Genomic DNA, 21,927 nt, shown 5'->3' on the forward strand with positions numbered 1-21,927 from the left:
TAAGGCATGTGAATTGTTTTATAGAATGCCTCAAAGAAGCTAAGAATATTGAAATACTTACAAGGGTGTGAGACACTTCATATTTGTTGATTGCACAATATGGTTTAAGAACTCCTCCTCATTGATTAAGTTGCACCACAGACTAACAATTGCCATCTTTGTTGTGGGCTCCTATCCCCTATGTGAGTGTTGATCTAGAAGCCAAAGTAGAAAAAATAAGTTAAAGCAAGGTTTCTAATCTCAACTTGGTCAACATTGTTTATTTAAGGGCTATGGACTGGGCAATTCTTCAATGTCTAGCAATTAGAGGTAGCATTGCATCCTCTTTAACTATTACATGTACAACCCCTAGGAGGAAATAGGTTGTTGGCTGCTTCTTTTGGCCTAGAAGGATATGACTACAATAAAGACTAAGCTCAATCAAATATTTCCAAGTTCACAGTAGCTTCTACAATTTCAATTGATTAGTGCATGAATGTCAAAAATAATTGTTTACTAAATGTATGTACTAGTGGAGTCAATCTCAAGCACTAGAAGAAAACTATATATATAATACATTCCATTCAGACACATGACAACAACAAAGATTTTGAGTTCATTTGAATATCCAGCTTAGCAAAATAATTTAATCAAGCCAAAGTGAAACCCTTAGATAGGTTTCCATTTGTCTTGTGTCGTAGCAAGTTCGAACCAAAAAAGATACAACATCCCATCATTCCCTTGAGTCTTTGGAGACAAATCTATGAATAGAAGCAAGCTTAGTAGATGCCTTCATGAATCTTAATTGCTTAACAATGCGACAGTGTTAAAGCTCTATTATTTGCTTCCACATTTCTCTTTCTTGGTTGAAAATATTTGTACTTCAAGTGCATATCTGTTTAAAAAGAATTAATCAATGACTAAGGCAGAAAAAGATGTAAATGTATCCACTATGGGTCCCTCCTTGTTTGAAATTCTTTGTCATCATAAAAACTAAACATAATAGGAACAACAATAAACGCACAAATCCTCATTATTTTTCTATTTCATATCAGTTATAGACAAAAAAGCCGCTAATGTATTCCCTATGTTTTAACCAAGCACAAAGGAAAATCCATCATCCATACGAAATACATAAGATTGTTTACAAATGCTAAAACCTATAATATAATTCAATTGGAATTACAACTACTTACTCAGTCATTAACATTGCAAAAATATAACAAATTCCTTAAATGCTCCATGAAAATGAAATATGCTAGAGAATAATGATGTAGAAGGTGACCAAGTACACAAAAATAAGGTTGATCACCCATATCAACTAGAATTTAGTCTAAAATAACTTCATCTTCACTTAGATTTATTATTAATTGAGTGTAAGCCATTTTCTTTCAAATAATTGAAACTTCCCTCTAGTCATGTTACCAGTTTCATAATTCAAGACAAGTTTCAATATCAAATTAGTTTTCAAAATATCAGCACATTGTTAATGAGAAAGTATTTAAGCACTAACCTAACTTGTGTGCTTCACCAGTTACTGTTGTCTTTGCCTTTTTATCAGCAGTGATTTTAGGTTTTGTAGATGACCCCAACAAAGTCCTCTTCTTGCTAGTAGTCTCAACCTTTCATCAAGAAGGTCTTAAATAAGCTATAAGCTGGAATAAAAAAATAGAATAATACCTTCCCAAATGGAAACCTTCCAATTCATCATCATACCATGGGTGTCATTTGACTCGAGTCCTTGTCACTTTCATTTTCAAAAATTCTTTTGAATCACTGTCACTTCTTCTTGCAAAACAATCATATATTGGGTCAATTATGAAAACCTTGTACAGTCCAAAAAAATATAATCTCCATAAGATATTAATGTGAAAATAGTATAAGATGAGGAAAAGTATTTATTTTTGCATTACTACAATCTTTCATCAATTGTAAATAAAAATGAACCAACACAAAAAAAAATAGAGAATCAACCAAATGACAACTAAACGAATTTACATCATTCTAAAAAAAAGAAATTCAGCAATTCAACAACAACAATTTAGAGACTAGTAGTAAACAACACAAGCATGGTACATTTATGAAGTACTTGCCTCATGATGAAGAAGGCAGGATGGATCCAAAGGAAACACAGCGAGTTGTTGATCTTTTGAATCACAAATTCTCTGCATTATTGAAGATGAAACTAAGGGACTTATGGAAAACAGGTAAGTTTTTGGGACCCAATTCACAATTTTATTCAAAAACTTCAACACAATTCATAGACAAGAATTCCCCATAAAGCTTAGAATACCTTTTGGCTTAGTTTTATAGAGGTTTCAATTCCTCCAAAAGTTACTCTAGACTTGCACTGAACCTTTTGTGCATAAAAGGTTGGCTTGTAGTGATAATAAGATAAATACCCTCGTGCTCTTTTAGCGCAAGAGAAATTATTTTGGGCATGCTAGAGAAGTAATTTTATTCTTGGTTTTTGAGCTCATTTGGTTCGAGATTACTTATTTTTAAGTATTACGACCCAGGCTAATATCATGCCATTGTAAGCCCAAACTTACCCATTTAAAATATAATGAATTTTTTCGTGATTTATTTATTGTTTTGGCTAGGACCCTTTATAAACATCCCCAAATAAGTAACATCGAAGACACATACTACATTTCGGAGCTATTTGGTGTGCCTAAATTGACCAAGTGCTTTTATTTGACCTTATTGCTTTACATTACATATTTTTAAGGTGGAGCAGACTACATCAAAGATTAGAACTCTGACTAGGGCCTGGGATGTCTACTTAAGCCAACCAGTGAATTAAACTATAGATTGCATCAAAGAATAGAACTCTGACTAAGGGCTAGTATATCTACTTTAGCCCACCAATGAATTAAACTACTCTTGTTGTGGAAAGTTAAGCATGTTTACATAGTGTAGAGATGTGGAGAGTTTAACCCATGCATCATATATAATAAGATTTTTTGTTTCTATCCATATCATTGATTACATTGGATTGCACAAAGCATACTTCATAGTGCATAAATGATAGCTAGATGGTTACTATTGACAAGATTTCAACAACAACATATTTTGTACGAACTCAATGTCAACCTATAATAGCATAAATTAAGTCAAAGTTCCAAATTTCAAATGTAAATAATGACTTTTGTTGCTATAAATAGAGCTATGCTAAGCACTGATGATGGAGCTCCTAGTTCAAAGCCTCTCCTAAGTTATCCAACCTCTTGACTATTTGGAATGTTTCCTTTCTCTCTTGCCCTTAAATCACAATGGCCCAAGATTAGGGTTAGAGTTTACTATATATAGGGCTTCTTTAGTTATATGTAATCCCAAACAGAAATCAAGCAACACAACTATGTTTTATATATAATCATAATATCTCAGTTAGATTTCTTAAAATTATAAAGAACGTGTGTTAGGGACGTAAATCAATTAGATAGATCTTTGTAGGTGAGCCAACCATAGAAGTGATGAAGTAGGGAGACTTGATGGGGTACTCTAGAAACCTCCGATCCTAGGCCCAAGTGTGGATACATAGTTCTCCCTTGGCCTCATGTATCCCTTTCCCATACATATGAGGTGGGCTACCTAGCCCAGGGTCCTATCCTCATTCTCCTTCATGTTGAATTTCTTAACTTGCTTCTAATGATTGAACACTCATTTACCATCACAACGACTGTAGGGAATACTCATAATAAGGTGCTCCGAAAGCCCATCCTTTCTAAGTCCAAAGACAGTCCACTTTGGCCCCCTTTCCATGGGGATTCCCTTGTCACAATCATGAGGTGTTGTGCTTAGAAGGTGGCCTCGTCACTGTTCTCCCAATCACAACTACTGCACTTCCGTTATCATGATTAATTATAAAAGTTAAGAACTATACATAGTGTTCTATACAAACACCCATTTAGCATCACAAGGACTTGAAGGAGTATTCATAACAAGGTGCCCCAAAAGCCTATACTTCCTAAGTCCAAAGGTAGTCCACTTTGTCCCCTTTTCCACGGGGACTCTCTTTTCACAACCATGCGATGAAGGTGGCCTTATCGCCCTTCTCCCAATCATGACTACTACACTTCCCTTATCATGATCAATTAGAAAAATTGAGAAATATGCATTGTGCTTTATACATACTTTCTTAATTAAATCATTACATAGACAATATATCTATCAATAGATAAAACAATTATAAAATTCATATCAATAATTATTATATATAAATGCATATAAAATGGCTACATATGATCACTTATACTAGTTTAGATCTTTATAGTATACAAAGTTCAAACAATAATATTCACCCAAAATACTTTTTATCTAATGTGTATTGAATGTTTCTCCTACCAAATATGGCTCGTCTGAAATTATCATTTATCTTTCACTTCGGTATTTTTTAAATTTCTGCCGACGATTGAATGAATGAATGTCGGTATGATAGAGCAGCACTTGAATGATTGATGTCTGAATGATGAATTCATTGATTTGATAGACATTTAATGATTGATTTCTGATTTGAAGACGTGTATCGTTTGAAAATGATTTGATTGCTTGTTTATGTTGAATATTTTAAACCAGAATAAAATAAATAAAAAAATAGAAACTCAAAGGCATATGAGATGACACGATTCTTTATCCTGGGAAAATCCTCCTACTTGAGGGAAAAAACCTGTATTGTATGATCTCAAAAACAATACAAAATATCTTGCTTATGATTGAAATTCTCGGTAGTCATAAGCATGCCTCCTTTTACTTCAGAAATGACATAATCTCTAATATCATTCATACTTCTCTCAGTAGAAGTGATACACAGAGTACGCATATAGCTCTATGCACAGATTGAACACACTAATCAATTATAGTTTCAATATCACCTTCAAATCCTTACTTGTACACCACATAGATCACTAACTGTAAACCAATCTCGTATATTTGAGAAAATAATGCTATTATATGAGAAGCCTGACACCCATCCTCACACACAATCGAACATGCAATATTGTCACACTGCTGAATATGCAGAGTTGCAAAACCTATGCTGACCGTCTGCAGAATAATCTCCCAAATCATAGAGATAATACTAGCCACTGCTCAATACATAGAACCAGCACGATCAAGCTGATTGTTCAATCCAATTCCATCGAATGTTACAAGATATACATGGCAACCATGAAAATGAATGGCGGCCTCCATAAAGAGTCTTTTTGTCTTTTATATGAAAACAGTCGACCAAGATGATAGAGGATGAAGCAGCTGAGTCATCAATAACTTTATTAATTTGCCAGTGATAGAAAGGTTGGACGCATGGTGTCAAGGAAGTGGCTAGAGCACACGAAAGACGACACAGAAAATGAACTGACAGTGATGAACCATTCACGGTGACAAAGCATTTACAATGACATGGCAATACTGAAATCATTGAATCGATGCCAATAATTCAATAACCGATGATGCACAAAGGAAACCATTGAGCTTCAAAACTTAAACCGCCAATATAGTCATGATGTACTTCTTTCAAATCTGCACTGTGATTTCCATATTCTGAAAAAATGAAATTGTTCCCAAATTTATGTTTTGAGTGAAGCCTATGAATATAGTTATAACTATTCGATGTAATAGATTATTCAAATAATCTTTCATTATCAAATTTACCGAGATGTGATGACCCCCAATTATTCAAATAATCTTTCATTATCAAATTTACCTGAATCTTGAGTAGAGTAATCCTATTTTATAGGTCATTAATTCGACAGACAAATGACCATTCTAAAATTTATAGTTAACTGAAAGGCCTTTCCCTATAACCTTGGCTGATGTCCCCTCCTCTTTCCTTTTAGTTTATTGATCTGCAATCAATAATTTTTTTGAGGTCTCTTTAGCTCTATATTATAATTATTGATAAATGATGGAAAATGATGTAGAATATAAGAAATTAGAATTTTTATTACCCAAACGAAAATATAAAAGAACCGAATTACAAATTAGGACTAATAATCATGCTCATTTTTCCCAAAAAAATCTAAAGTCAAACATAATATAGTGTACCTAAATAGCGCAATATAATATTTTAGGTTGGATTGCTTATGGTTTCCTTCGAGATCGCTCTTAAAAGTAATTACCATGCAAAATGTGTCAAAATTTATGTAGTAGGAAATCGTAGAACTCATTTATTTTCCTTCCATGACTAATCCTTCTCACTACCCTACACAAAGAGGATTCCACATACACACATCACTTTCATGAGAATTTTACATGTAGGGTTAAAAGTTTTTACTTCTCAATATAATTTACTGTAATAAAGAAATGCATCAGTCATTAACAACTGACCATTGAAATGCTACCAAGAATATCTTCATAACAAGCTAAACTGTGAATCTGCAAAAGAATTTGAAGAACTAAAAGAAATTCACTAGAAGATTTATAATCATTTTAACCAACCAAAAAACAATGAATAGCTAAAAGGCTAATATATCCATTGTCTTCATGTTGTAAGATACATTTCCAACTTTGCATACTCTCATATGTTTGTGGGCAATCTTAACCCTATATCAAAATAATGGACCATTTTACAGATTTCAATCTAGCTGCATCTAGATAGCTCTTTTATTCCTCTCTCTTTTATCAATCCTCTTACCTCTTGAAAATTACTAGATCTCCCATTTTTGTACAAAGACATAATGTGCTCCATTATTTGGATATAGGATTAAGATAGGGATGATGCTAGAAAAGGTTATAGAGTCGCACTTTGTACCTTGCAGTTGTACTTTTTAAAGAAGCTCCAAATCCTTTTCAAAAAAACCCATTGTGTGCATATCTTGTAATGATGCCCTATTTGTTTGGTTAATACTTGTGATTTATCCAACTGAAATGAAAGTTGTTGTCTTCATCTTAATAAGGTTTTAATTAAATGTTGCCAGGCAAATCAGAATTTGCAATTGAAACCTGGCCTTATTCGTGCAATGCTTCAATGTCATGGAAAATAGCAAGGTTGTGTTCATATATTGAAGGTCTTATTTCTTTATCACCTTGTCAATGTTATTCAATCCATTATTCTTCCTCACTATTTCATATTTTAGATTGCATAGCTGACATAACTGGAAATAAATATCAGTGAACCTACCAATCCTTGATCTAAGAGAAAAAAAAATTATTAAAACAATGTAAGTGGAGTGGATATTTAATATATGGTATATAGTGCAAAAATAAAAGGCAGTCAACAAAGCATGGAACTACAAGTCCTTCCTAAAAGGTAAGGCTTAAAACAACAATATCACAAGTAGTTGCTACACCTTATCCTATAAAGCCTTTCTGAAATTATAAGCATGTACACATGTATATGAGTTCTCCCTGGCTAAGTACTCCAAAAGACTTCTTGGGCTTACAAGTAAACTCATACATTTTTGGAGATTTCTATGACTTAGTTTATGATGCTAGTTTGAGATGGAATGCTTCTCACTCATAAGGAAGATGTTAAAGCTATCCACTATCTAAATCAATACAAAGATATGGTAGATCTTGCTAAACTAAATCAACTAGATAAGATGATGAAAGATCTGAATATTTCCAATGACACCCAGAACTCTACCCTTGATAAGAATGAACATGAAGATTTCATGGGCCCTGATAATAATGCACCAAAGGAATATGTCCTAGCAGGCTGGAATGATGAACTATTTGCCCTCATGAAGGATGTTAGTTACTTCTTTATCAATTTTGATACTATCAAGTTTTGCTGTGCTTTGATGATTATACTACTACTCTTAACTCCTCATGCTATATATACTTCCCATTTGTTTCCATGGGATAAGTTCTTGATATGTAATAAGATGTATTCATTTATTGTATCTAGTTGCCGAAGTAACTTCTAGAATTTTGATACTTTTCTATTAAATATATGTAGATGAACTAATTGTATCCAATGATTAAACTATTCTAATATCAAAAATAAAAGGCAGTAACCAAAACATGGAACTACAAATCTTTCCTAAAAGGAAAGGTTTAAAACAAAAATATCATGAGTAATTACTATAGCTTATGCTATAAAGTGATTCTGAAATTATAAACATGTACATATGCATATGAGTTCTCGCTAGCCAATTATTCTTTAGATTCACTGTGAACAAAATGCAAGAAGAAAATTGGAATATTACAATGCAATAGATCAAATTTGAATATGAAAACATTCAAGAAATTTCTATGAGGACAAGTTCATGTATTGGTTATAAACAACTCAGTAAACAGTTAAGGTAACTTGTGCAAAGGAAGAGACAAATAAACTACTTTTCCTGAATGCAAGCTGAAAGGCCTTTCTAGTAAGTGGCAACTAATCCTTGGCCTATATGAGTAGATGTTGTATCAGCTCAGGATCCTTAACATTATTGCACCATTTTCCAATATTGAATTCATAAAAATATAGAAGACAAGGTAAGGGGCAGTCCATAGAGTACCAAAACAAAGACTTGACACAAGGCCTTTGCAGTAGAGTTTGTATGTTAGTAAGACATTGGCAGGGATGGAATTGAGGATGGTTAATATATAGTTCATTTTAAAAGGTCCATCTCTAGGCCTGTGATGGGACTGCAAAACCAAGTGAATGTTTGATTAGAATAGAATAAGTAAACCTTTTTTTTTGTTACAGTGGAATTCTAGGGTTGAAGATCATTTTTTCATCCACTTTAGCTCAAACTACAATAGCATTAGTTTCATACCTCGTGAATATTCCAAAGAGCACCATGCCAAAAATTTTGGTGAACCCAGCAAGCTCAATGCTCCATTCCAACTTGTATACACAAAAATGAACTTAGTGGAAATCATGTCAAAGCCAACCACTATCATGGGAAGAGATTTCAGGATTCATATTAGATAATCTTGTTGGAAAACGGGGTCATATTTGAATCAAAGGTTAAGTGGTGGAGTTCTTGTCTTTGTATTCAATAGAAATTGGTGGAGTTCTTGTATTTGTATTCAATAGAAACTAAGGTATATAGGACTAGGAATGACAAAACGAGTCTTTGTTTGAAGCCTTGAAAGCATTTTGCCTAATTTGCCATATTCGGCCTAGTTGAGGGCTAGTGTCCCTAAAGCCTTAATTTGACCCAAGTTTGCTAAGAGCCCTAAAGAGGGGGTAAAAGCTTAGAGAAGTGGAGTCCACTTGGAGAGACAGAGGTCAGCATTGGGTAAAGGCTGGTAACCTTGCTTGGCATCTTGCAGTGGGTTGGGTGCTACTAGGCACTTAAGAAGATTTTGGTGGATTAAGGTTGTAGACTCTGCATCAGCTGAGGCAAGATATGAGCACATATTCTAGGCACCTTACAAGTTACACTACCTCAACTTGGTGATGCAAGCAATTGGCATCCAAATAAATTGGGTGAAAGAAATAGTGTGCATTATTCAAGCACATTATTCTTTTCTTTCGAGCATTATGATTTTAGGATATGCAGATGATGAATTGATCAGGCTTTAGACCCTTCCAAATAAAAGTGGCAAAAAAGATGACTTATTGGGATGAGAAGATGAAAGGTAGATGGATTTGGGTTTTGCGATTCTTTGGTATGTTAGTTTGAGCTTCACTTGGTTTCAAGAATACTATAATATTCTCTACTTAACAAAGCCAACCACGTGAAGGTGGAAGCTCATCTAGCCTCACCCCCCTCTCCCTAATATCAATCTAAATTATCCATTATCATCTAATTACATACTTCATTCATTCATTCATCCATTTATGAACTATAACATTCAATCAATATAATCACATAACATTCATTAATATGATATAAAATTCATTAATACACAATACTAATCACGACTTCATTAACACATAACAATATTCATTAACATAAAATAAAAATCAATATTAATATGCATCATTCATAGATAATTACTTAAAACAAAGTTCTTTCATTATTCAACAAGGTTTATCAAAGAGCATTTTTAAAACATCATTTCTTCTTTTTGTTTTTCTTAGCTCTCTTAAGAAACATGTGCATAGGAGCATCCATATCTTCCTCATTCTCCTCCTCTTCTAGCACATGTAATGTCAAATTACGATGGCTCCTTCTCTTTGGAGGAGTAGGAGGTTGCTGCACTAAAGAGGGCTCTGTTGCAAGAACAAGTAAACAGGATAAATTAGCATACTCTTTTTCTTTTTTTAACTATTACAAGTCTGTAATTAAGTACTAGTACTTTCATAACTTGCATTTTTCTTACCTAACAATGCCACATCATGTACATTAACATTTTGATTTGCTACCACGTCAACATGTTGAACACTTGGAACATGCTCCACTCCTTCACCATGATGTTAAGCATGCTTTGAAATATTCAAAAAAAGGATACATGTCAAATTGTAATTAAAGAAGTTAAATTGTATTCATAATTGCATAATTAATTTCCAATAGAAAATTAATACCTCCAGCATTATAATGCACATCATGGCCTTCGTGACAAGAAGGTGTTGTGATAGGATATGAAGGTTGCAATAAAATGTTATGCACATTGTTATTCAGTCAATTTACATTCAAAACTAACACCAAAAAAGAAACTTCTCAACTATTCAATTTCATTTACTTTTCATCTGACCAATTTACCTGTGAGATATCATTTAGTGCACTAGATTCTTGGGCAAGGTTTTTAGATTCTTCGTGTAGGTGTGCAACCATGACTTTATAGCCTTCCTTCAAGACAATTTTTCTATCTTCATCTATGAGCTCCACATTGAATTCAGTGTCTTGTATTTTTTGCTCAATATCATTAGTTTTCCATGTATGGTTTCATTAAACAAAATTGTTTGCAACATTATATAAAAAAATAAATATGAAATATCATTGCTCCTACTTACAAGTCAAGATTGGAGATTCATATAGCCACCAGAGCCAAGTTTATGTTGGCCAACCTTTTGTAGTCTTGATTTTGTAGCCACAGATGTGTCTTGCAATCTATGAACAATTTCAAATATCTTAGGTTATATATTTACAATTATCCCTAATTAGTGCATGATTACAATGTACTTAATACTATCATGACATACCTTTTTTTGCTATGTACTGCTTCATTTATTCTATTTTCACATAGTCGTTTCTCCTTTGCATCTTCTATTATTTTATTCCACTCCATCAGTGGAATCATAGGAGGATGGTCATACTTTGGGTTCTCCTTAAGACCCCTTCTATATTGATCCCTCATAGTCTTTATATGCTTTGATGCTCTTTTGAGAAGTAGGCCAGTGTCAAAAATGTTTTTGCCAAATTTCTCCTCAAAAGATGTAATCAGTTGATTTTTTAATTTCATAGCTTATAAATTCCACCTTAAAAAAAAAAAAGATTGTTAGATCAATAATTTTAATATAGTACAATAAATGGAAGAAAAGAAAAATTATATAGCAATGATATGAAACTAAGTACCTTTTACATATGGTGGGTCCAAATAGTCTCAATGTCATGTCAAAATGATGATAAAAGAAAGTATTATTACCTACAAAAATATAAAGGGATTATCAGTCCAAAATGATTAATGTAAAAGTAAACTAAATTTAGTCTTTAAATAATAACAATTTCAAGCACCTAAAAGCTTTTGTTCTTTTAAAGAAAATATAGTTTTCTTGTTCAGCAATAATGTCCCTACATATGTACCTATACTAATCACACAGACTGTGCTAGGAAATGGATCAGCTTCAGTAGTACTACTCTATGTTGCTCTATCAACTAAAGGTCTATCTATTAGTGCACAAAATAGGACTGCAGTAAGATCTAGTGGGCATAACTTTTATCACTAGTTACATCCACTGATGAATTAAAGCAAACATTTATAGACCATACTATCTTTTAGTACCATTCCACATGATGGGTTTGAATATTTAAAATATTTTACTTCATTATTGTATGACATGGTTTTGTAGCTAAAATGACATCTTAAAAGATAAAATGCATGGTTTTGTAGCTAAAATAGCATGTGAAAAACACGTTTGAACCAACATTTTACCTACATTGACATTTTTGCCCCTAGCTTTTAATTTGTTTATAGTAATTTAATAGTTGCTCCTGCCAATTAGCTCCTCGGAATTTGGGAAACCTTTTGTAGGCTATATCATTACATCCCCTCATCCTAAAATTTTAAATAAACATTGGTGAACTTATTTAGTAGTAGTGGTGAATAAGTGTTAATATTGATTAAACACCCCTTCTGGACCACTCAAACCAAACAAACAAAAGGTTGGAATGTTTAATGAATCTTTTATTTTGATTTGATATTTAATTTTTCCAATTAGTTAAGTAAAATTTGTAGGGTGATTAATATTTCTTGTCACTACTCATTCTCCTTGTGTTGACACACAATAATGCTATTACTTCTTAGCACATATATTATGGAAAAGCAAATTTTCTTGAGTAGAAGTGAAGCAAACCTCATTATGTTGAAAATATATTCTGTTGAGTGGAAAGTTGCCTCGCATTACTGTTCTACAAGGAATTTGACATGTGACCAGAAAATGCAAGCTTCAAATGCCAAGTAACCTTCGAGGCAAACATATTAGTCACCAATTTGTGAATTAAGTTTGAAATTTAAAAGTTATTCAAGTCTCAACTTATCTATTCATTACTAGTATTATGAATTAAAAAAAGTTTTCATTACTAGTATTGTGAATTTAAAAAAAGTTGACAATAGTGGAATAATTTAATCTACGAGGAGATCAGAGCAACTTGATGAATTAGCTTAAGTCTATGTTTTATTAGTAGCCTAGGTGAGTGGAAGTTATGAGACCAGCTAAATATGGATGTAGGCTAAACATGGGCTATCCAATGAGTATGTTGTTTGTAAATTCATTTTTTGTGGTGGCAATGATTCAGAAATCATTGCTTTGTGGTTTTTACAAGATGACTTTTTTCATATTAATACATAATTATGATTATTTATGATATAATATGTGGCTTCTCTAAGTTTTATTGTTCTATTAGAGTGGTTAGCATTGAGCTGCACATCATGGTAGCATAGCATGTAATTTCCTCTAGAAATCTCTTGGTCAAGAGCTTTTATGTTAGTTGGCAGTTGAACTTTGGAGTGATCAGTTAAGTTGTGTTTTTCATTTGCAACATTACAGTAGAATTGAATATTTTAGCATGAGTGGTCAGAGTAGTGATATAGGCAGAGCTAGAGTTGATCCATCATCAGGAAGGGAAGAGTTGAGTAAATTGTTGGAGTGAAGTAGTAGAGATGATAGAGCAAAGGCTATCATTGGTCTTTGTCTTGTAGACTCTAAGCTTCATCATGTAGATTTAGATAAATTGACTCATATATTTTTTATTATTTAAACAAGCTATTTGGACAAAAAGTTGTTAACGTAAAGTTTTACTTAAAACTTCAATTGTTTTGCTTCAAAATGTAGAATGGTATTATATTATCAACCTAAGGTCTCTCATTGGAAAACTTGCAAAAAGTTAAGGCTCCTATTGGTGATAATGAAGCCAAGGGCATTATGTTAAATGGTTTATTTTCCCAATGTAGTAATGTTGTAGATGGTGCTTATCTCAACTCAACTTCTCGGTTTGGAATGGTGCTTTGCACGAGAATTTTTTTTGACATTTTTGATTTGCTGCTTTGATTTTCTTTTTGATGCTGACAAATGTGAATAAGATATGTTTTGTGAAGTTTCATTTAGGAGACAAGTTTGAGACTTGATATTGTGCTCAATATGGATTGCTATCAAGTGAGGTTCAAAGTATGTGATTGAGAATTATACCCTTCACAGTCATTAGACAATTGTAGAGATCTATCACATCTTTGAGGAATCATTGTTGAGTAATTTGAATTTTTGATTTAAGAACATAGCTCAAAGCTACACCTTATTGAGGGTCACAAGACAACTTAATGGATCCTAGTTGGTTCAGAGAATGCTACTTCAAAGTTGCTAAAATGTCCTACCCTAAATAAATGGTAAACACAAAATAAATTCATAGTAATCAGTTTTATTAAAAATCTGCTGCTAGCTAAACCACAATTTATGATTGAACAAAAAATCAAATTGGTTAGAAAGAACCTACATAATATATATTAGAGATGACTTGAAAAAATACCAAAACCAATTCATCAAGCCACTGAGAGCTATCATATCAATAAAAGAAAAAGATGAAGATAAACTCTAGTACATATGATAGGTACATGAGAAAAAATCTACCCAACAAAAAAAATGCATGATTAACACATTACAAAATATAGCAAAACAAGATTTTACTAGTTGTAGTGGGCATAGACGAGTATGTTTGCATGGACCTTGTTGCCGATAATGCACAAGGTAATACTAGACCATTGACTGAAGGAGGCGTCTGCACTTCATCATGAGCTAAAGAATACATTATTGTTAGCAAAGACATTTGCAATGGATAAAGATCAAATGGGATACTAGCTTGAAGTGTCCACAAAAAAAAAAAGGTAAGTGTTATAATGTTGATGAAAACAAGGAAAGAGTTACTTACATGAAGGTTGTTGGCTACAACCCTCACCATGTTCACCATGTGATTTCACAAATGTCACATATTTCTATACAAGAACACATAAATTTAGAGATCATGATCCATAAGATACTATAAAATATTAACATCTATTAAACTTCTATTATTTCTTTAGTTAAATTACTACTTACCTTCAAAGATTGGACCCTACAGTCCAATTCTTTTCTCAATGCCTCTTTCTCCTCACTTGTGTCACCCTAGATGATAATATTAACAATTTCATCAGTGTATCTTTGTTTGAGTTGTTGGGCCATGAACATAGGGTCATCACTAAGGGCAATGTCATGTAGAAATGACGCTCGTATTTCAGATCACATTTGATCAACTATCATTCTAGCTTTTTCCTATCATTTGTCACATCAAATATCAGTAAAATTTCATCAAAATAACTCCAAAGCCATAAAGAAAAGAACATAATAATATGACATGTGTTTCTATATTAACATTAGAAATTACAATAATTAATATTTACCTCCACTGAAGGTGTGTGAGACGGTGCATCCATATCGCCCTGTGAAAAAGATTAGTAAGTCAAAATTAAAGTAATAAAATTACCAAAAAAAATATTAATAATAAAGTAGATTGTATATGTAAATAATTTATCTTAAATTAGCCAAAAATTTGGTGTAACTAATGTGTATATCTAAAAAATTATTTGACATGTTCTATTTAATGTTTATATTTGCACATATGGTTTGGAAAGAAAAATTTGGTCATACATGACCCCATCATAGTTGACATTGATCCTACCTAGAAAAAAATTGATCATCATGATCTTCATCCATGTCATCATCATCATCATCATCATCACCACCATCATTGTACTTGTCACTTTGATCATTGTCATCACCACCACCATCTTCATCGCCGCCATCATCATCTTTATCACCATCATTATCATGACCATCATTGCCATGATCATCACCATCTTCATCACCATGATCATGATTTTTATCAGCATCATCATCATCATTATCACCATTATCATTAGCATGACCAAAATCATCACCATCTTCTTCTTCTTCATCACTGGGTAAGTGTCATTCCTGATAATCATTTACTTCATCTTGTGCTTATTCAATATCTTCTTCTTCCATCACATTATACTTTACTGGCCTTCCTCTTGGGTCATGTCTAACAACAAATGACCAACATGGTTTGTGTGGAACACCAAAGTAAAACACTTGCCCACATTGGTTTGAAAGAACATAGGCTCATCTCAGACTAGCTCAAATGACCTTGTATTAATTATAGTAAATCCATTATCATGTTCAATAACAATCCTATCAGGATCATTTCAATTCATTGGTAGCCTATACCATTTGACCTCAAATAGAACTATTTTGAATGAATTAAAGTTGCACTCAAGTATATCATCCAAAATGCCATAGTATCAATTTTTAGATTATTGATGATGTATGTCAGTTCTAGATGAAATATTGGTGATGGCAAAAACAACATTTATCCCAGAATCACAAGTTTTCTTCATTTCGTCTAACTTTTTTGTGCAAAATTTATAATCATGGTAGTACATAGCTTTGTGGTGTTTGACCTACAATTATTCAAACATGTCAAGATTATTTGCATCGATCTATGAGTTGATATTTAACATATGTCTCATGATTAGTAATCTAATGTGTACCTTTGTATCTCTTAAACCATATACTAGATCAAGTACTATTGATGTAACATTGGGATCTCCATTACGATGAGCTTCTTTAACCAATGATGCAACACTATCCCATGTTAATGAGCAACCATTTTCTTGAGGCTGTTCAATCCATACCATCATCCAATCAAATATTGTTTGCAATATACAAATGTAGTGCATTCCACTCGTGACCAACTATAAAGAAGACAATTACACCAGTTAGAAACAACTTATATATATTGATGATGGATAAGAATTATTAAACTACAAAAAAAAACTTATAATTACCTCTCACTCTCCTCAATCTACCTTTCCTTCTTAAGTATTCCCCTTCAAATTTGTCATTAAAGTTGGGATCCCAAATGCGATCTACATGGATATTTCCTGCAAACTTTGGAAGATATTCACTAATGTACACCATAGTCTAGTATACCATTTATCCTCTACCATAGAAACCTTAGGACGTGCTCTTTGTCAAACCAAGCCCTTCATAAATTTCAAGTACCTCCCAACCTTCCACATTGACCTAGTTTGTATAGGTCCACACAATTCAATCTCCTCAACTTGATGTATGAGGTAGTGTTCTTGAGCATTGAAAATGGTTGGAGGTAAACACATTCGCATTTCACACATAAGCTATGGAATTTTTCTCTTCCAATATTTTATATCTTTTTTATCAATTTCTTTAGATGATAACCACCTAAAAGAAATTCAACATGCAAAAACACATAAATGAGATTTCAAATAAAATAATACAATAGATTTTAGATTAAAATCTACAAATCTAAGAAAAAACACTTCTAACCTATGTATTTTCCAAGATCATATATAACTTGTTTAATACTATTGTCAAGTTGGTGTGGAATGGATAGAGGTAGGATGTACTGAAATCATTAGAAAATGATCATTTCAATATATTATTAGATAATGCAATAGGTAGTACATTCAATTTTACAAATATATTGTAAATAGAGAATATGACTTACCTTGACAAAGGTATGCCAATCATGTGTTTTCAACCCTGCCCCAAAATCACCTCTCTTTGATAGAAGAATGCTTATATTTGCAGCAAATCTTGTTGAAAATTTTTCTTTTTTTATGACTTCTTTTAATGCATCACTTTGTTTCTCTGCTAATAACCAAGGGCACTTGTATTTATACGATCTCCATTGCTATTTGATTCAATGAAATCTTTTAGTGCATGATTGGATTCATGAATGTTAGTACAAATTTTGGCAATTTGTTCTCTATCACACCTTCCATCCAACATTTTCCATAGTGTCTCTGTTACATTCTTTCCAATATGCATAACATTAAACAAATATATAATTAAGAGATCCTTGTAATATGGTAACCTACTAAATTGAATAGGATAACTTTTTATTCCTCTAAGAAGTTGGTCATTGATGCCTTGGTGACCTTCATGAGCATCAATTATAGCATTAGTATATATAAGACAATATCAAAATACAAATTTTAAACTTCAGACGACAAATTGGACATTACCTCGATGATTTAATCGATCATATTCCAACTTCCATAGATGAGGTGTCATTTTTTGTGGCCTTGATGATGTCTCTTCTTTCCCATTGAAAAGATGTTTTAAGGTAATTTGATACCTAAGGTTATTATGGAGAAAGTGCCTAAACTCATCGAACACCTGCTTTCCTAAACTTCTCAAATGACAAGATTTCATCTTCGGACCACAACTTGGACATGTAAATTTTCTCTTTGTCTGAAGACCTAAAAGATCATGTACAATTATCATGCACAACTTAAGCATACAATAGTAATGTGTAAGCACTATAAAAGACCAAAAATATGTGATCTTAACAATATAACATACCCCAAAAATGAGTTAGCCCAAGGGCATCATGTATTCTCCATACAAGCATTGCATGGAATTTAAATTGTCAGTGTCCTATTGATCCAAAGATGTCATACATAGTGACGCCATTCCATAACTTTAACAACTTGTCAATTAGGGGCTCAATATACATGTTCATATCTTTAACTTAGTACTTACCTAGTAATTGAATGAACATTAACATTACATAATTATTATGACTATTTTCATGCACTATTTATAAATTAATTTAGATAACTATAAAATGAAAAAATACCTAACACAATCATTGACAACATTATGTGCTCCCTCTTTATGGACATCCAAGGAGGAATGTTATTGTTAATAACAAAAATAAGCCACATTGAGTAAATAGATCTCATATCTCCATATGGATTGACACTGTCCACTCCTAATGAAAGCTTTAAATTATGAGGTTCTTATTTAAAGTGTGACCATGTTTCTTCTATCTCTTTAAATGCAGAACCATCAACAGGCATTCACATAATGTCATCTTGACTTCTATTGCGTGCATGGTAATCCATAAATTGTGTGAAGCTAGTGCACCTGAATAATTGTTGAAGATGTGGAATAATGGGAATGTACCAAAGAACTTCGTGAGGCATTTTTTTGTTATTTGATCTAACTAATATCTACTAATATGACAATCATGGCATTTTGTTGCAAATTCATGTTGTTTATGATATAGAATGTGATCATTGAGACATGCATGTATTGTTTGATACTTCATTCCAATCTGATTCATAATGGTAGATAATTCTCAGTACGAATGAGGTAAAATGTTTGATGGTGGTAACAAAAACTCACCTATCAACCTACAACAACAAATATGCATTGTTAATATAGTGAATAGTAATTGTATGCTAACATTGAGGATGACAAAAATGGCATACCTTAGCATACGCGACATTGCTACATTGGATAAACATTCATAACCTTTAAGTTCACCAACAACACTATAATTGAGAGTAGAGTTGTTTGGGAGCCTTCATTTAAGGGCTTGTGTGCCTTCTCAAGTAAAGGTATATCAAGACCATCTTCATCATCATTATCAGATTCACTAGTACCATCATTTTGAGCCTCTTCATCACTTGCTTCAATACCATCTTCTTCAATCATGTCCTCTGGCACATTATCATCTTCTTCCATGGGAGTGTTATCCTCAGCTTGGATATTCACACCTCTATGTTCCTCCACTAGGAAATCCACATTTAGCAATGGACAAAAATCATGGCCCCTTTCAACATGACCATGTTGCCTACAATGACTCTCGACTGTTGTGATTATAATTCTTCAATTCTTTAAGCCCTTACACTTTTTGCAAGGACAATAACATTTATTAGGTTTTCTTTAGAACTGAGACCACAATGCAGCCATTGTCTTATTATTTTATTCTAGGTTCATATTGTTAGGCGTGGTCTTTCTTCACAAGAAAATATATCTGCACATATGGAAATTGTTGATTAATGTTTTCAAATGTAACTAAAATGATCCTATAATTTCTAGAAGGCCTAGATGTTTGCAAAATGTGGAGTTATAGACAAAGTATCTTAATTATTTGCAAAATGCCTCAAAGAGATGTCACAAGGTGAAAGTTACTTAGGTGCTATCAGCAACATGCCTTGACTAATCCTGATAGCAATGACTAATGTGATTAATGCATCAACTAATGAAGATGACTAAAAGATTGAAACATATTAATGTATAGCAATGTTTTTCTCGAAGAAATATATGCTCTTCAGTAAGATATAAAAGAAAATATGAATTAGATGTGATCTATGTGTGCTCCAGGTAGATGGACATTACCTTTTGAAAATTGTTCAACAGGGGCATCATATTTTCATCAATTTATTAAGAGGTTTGTACACTTTAAGACTGGAGTAAGAGATAGTTATCATTATCCTAATGACTGTAGACTAAGTTTAATCAGACATTTCATTGTCAATGGTTTTACTAATTTCTCATAAAAATAAATAGACACTTGAAAGATGGGTTCTTGAAATAGGTTCCTATTTCAAGAACCCATCTCATTTCAAGAACACATCTCTTAAGAATCTATTCATTCTTTCCATTTCAAGAGTCCCTTCATTCTTTACATTTCAAGAATCCATTCATTTTTTTCATTTCAAAAGCTCATCTCTCAAGAATCCATTCATTTTCATCACAAATAGCTTTTTGAGACTATTGCTCATGAAACATATGTTTTTGAATTTTTGAATTTTGATTTGAAGGACAACATAGTGAACTTGAAAACAGTATCACAATAATGGAAGTTTTTAGTTACTCGAATAGAAGCTCATAATTTCTTTATATAAGAAACTAACGGAGTGTTCCTTTTCTCTTTGTGTATTTAAGAATCTAATTGGAGTGTTTCGTTTCACTTTGTAGTAATCAATTATGTAGCACCTCAAAATTATTTATCCATCCTAGGAGGAGTGTAGGCATATGCTGACCTATCTAGTCCATCATAGGTCTAGACATTGGCTCAAGCTGGTGGACCATGTATATGCTTGAGAGCATAAGGTGTTCTGTAACAATCCTCCCCAGCTAAGAGGGAGTGTTAATGTTGTAGCTTTAGTTGGATTGAATTGGCCTAGTCATAATCCTTCTTTGGTTAATCATCAATTAGACAAACTCTCTCTCTCTCTCTCTCTCTCTCTCTCTCTCTCTCTCTATATATATATATATATATATATTTCTCTAATGATTATTAACTTAAGAATTTTCATAGAGACATGTCTCCTCTACTTATATTTACATACATTCAAAATCTACACTTGGAACACACAGAAAGAATAAGAAGTGTTATTACATTTGTAGTGATCTTATAGATTTAACAGTTTATGTTTTTGGAACGACTGGTTTTTCAATCTCAATATATAAAATCAAGCTAATCATTTTTTTTGACTTAGTGTGAAAGCTAAACAGTTGTTTCTATTAAGCACCTGTTCAAGACAAGGTTGCATGGGGATGGGGTACTGGTACAGGTATGGCTATTTTTTAAAATAGGGGATGGGGGTACTTGGGCATACCAATTTTTTTAATATAATTTAATATTTGTTGAAAATCAAAAAATATGAGATCCAACAATAGTTTTTGAAAACAAGAACAATGATAAAGTTTGCAGACCTTTGCAATATATTTGTAATCATAATAATATAATATAAACTAAATGCTTAGATGTATAATAGAGAAGGCAGACTTTAAACATGAACAAGAAGATCATAAGTCATATGACAATCACATATTGAAAATGATAAACTTCTGACTTGAACAGTGATAAAGTTTACTATTAATCAATATTGTATCAAAGTTTCAAACTGATTATGTATTGAATTGAGCTTGATAAACAAGTTGATACACAGACAAAAAAATGAAACATAAATCAAAATTCTTAATCAAGGTCCTGAGCTATGATGCTCTCTATAGAGTACCTAGTACTTGGGTATATGGGTATGCATCATAGGGGTGTGAGTATGTGTACCCATGCAACCTTGGTTCAAGATATCTGAGGACTGGCAGGATTATTTTCTGTTGAGTTAATAATATTATGGAGTCTTTATTTTTCTTTATAAATTTTCTAGAGGGTTTAAGTAAATATTAATATTTATGAATACCTCATGTTTCTTAGTGTTGTCTTACATTTATTTTATTATTACAGTAGTAGAAAGTGTTTTGTTCCTTAAAATTTCATCCTACTTGATGATGTTGGTCCATTCCATGCATAATTTACAAGATCAAAGGAACATCCTAATGGAGGTGTCTCTTGGATATACCATTGATGAATAATGTGTTGGCTGTGCACTAGTTAAATCAAATCAACTTTTCTCAATCTTGTATTTGGATCAATCCAAATCTTTGCTTTTTAGTACTATTTTGCTTTGCTTGTCCTTCACTTTCTATTCCCTCAACTTGCTACACCTACATGTATG

General features: G+C 32.5%; 1 non-coding gene across 1 annotated transcript; it reads right to left on the reverse strand.

Annotated features, from left to right (window-relative positions):
- Positions 1-793: 793 nt before the first annotated feature.
- LOC149558294 (small nucleolar RNA SNORD36) lies at positions 794-872 on the reverse strand. The gene has a single exon (XR_016352486.1). It is a non-coding gene; the product is annotated as a small nucleolar RNA SNORD36 (small nucleolar RNA).
- Between the last annotated feature and the right edge of the window lie 21,055 nt (positions 873-21,927).

The sequence above is a fragment of the Cupressus sempervirens genome, chromosome 5 (assembly GCF_028749045.1).
Source record: "Cupressus sempervirens isolate cs-2001-9-10 chromosome 5, ASM2874904v1, whole genome shotgun sequence".
Classification (NCBI taxonomy): domain Eukaryota; kingdom Viridiplantae; phylum Streptophyta; class Pinopsida; order Cupressales; family Cupressaceae; genus Cupressus; species Cupressus sempervirens.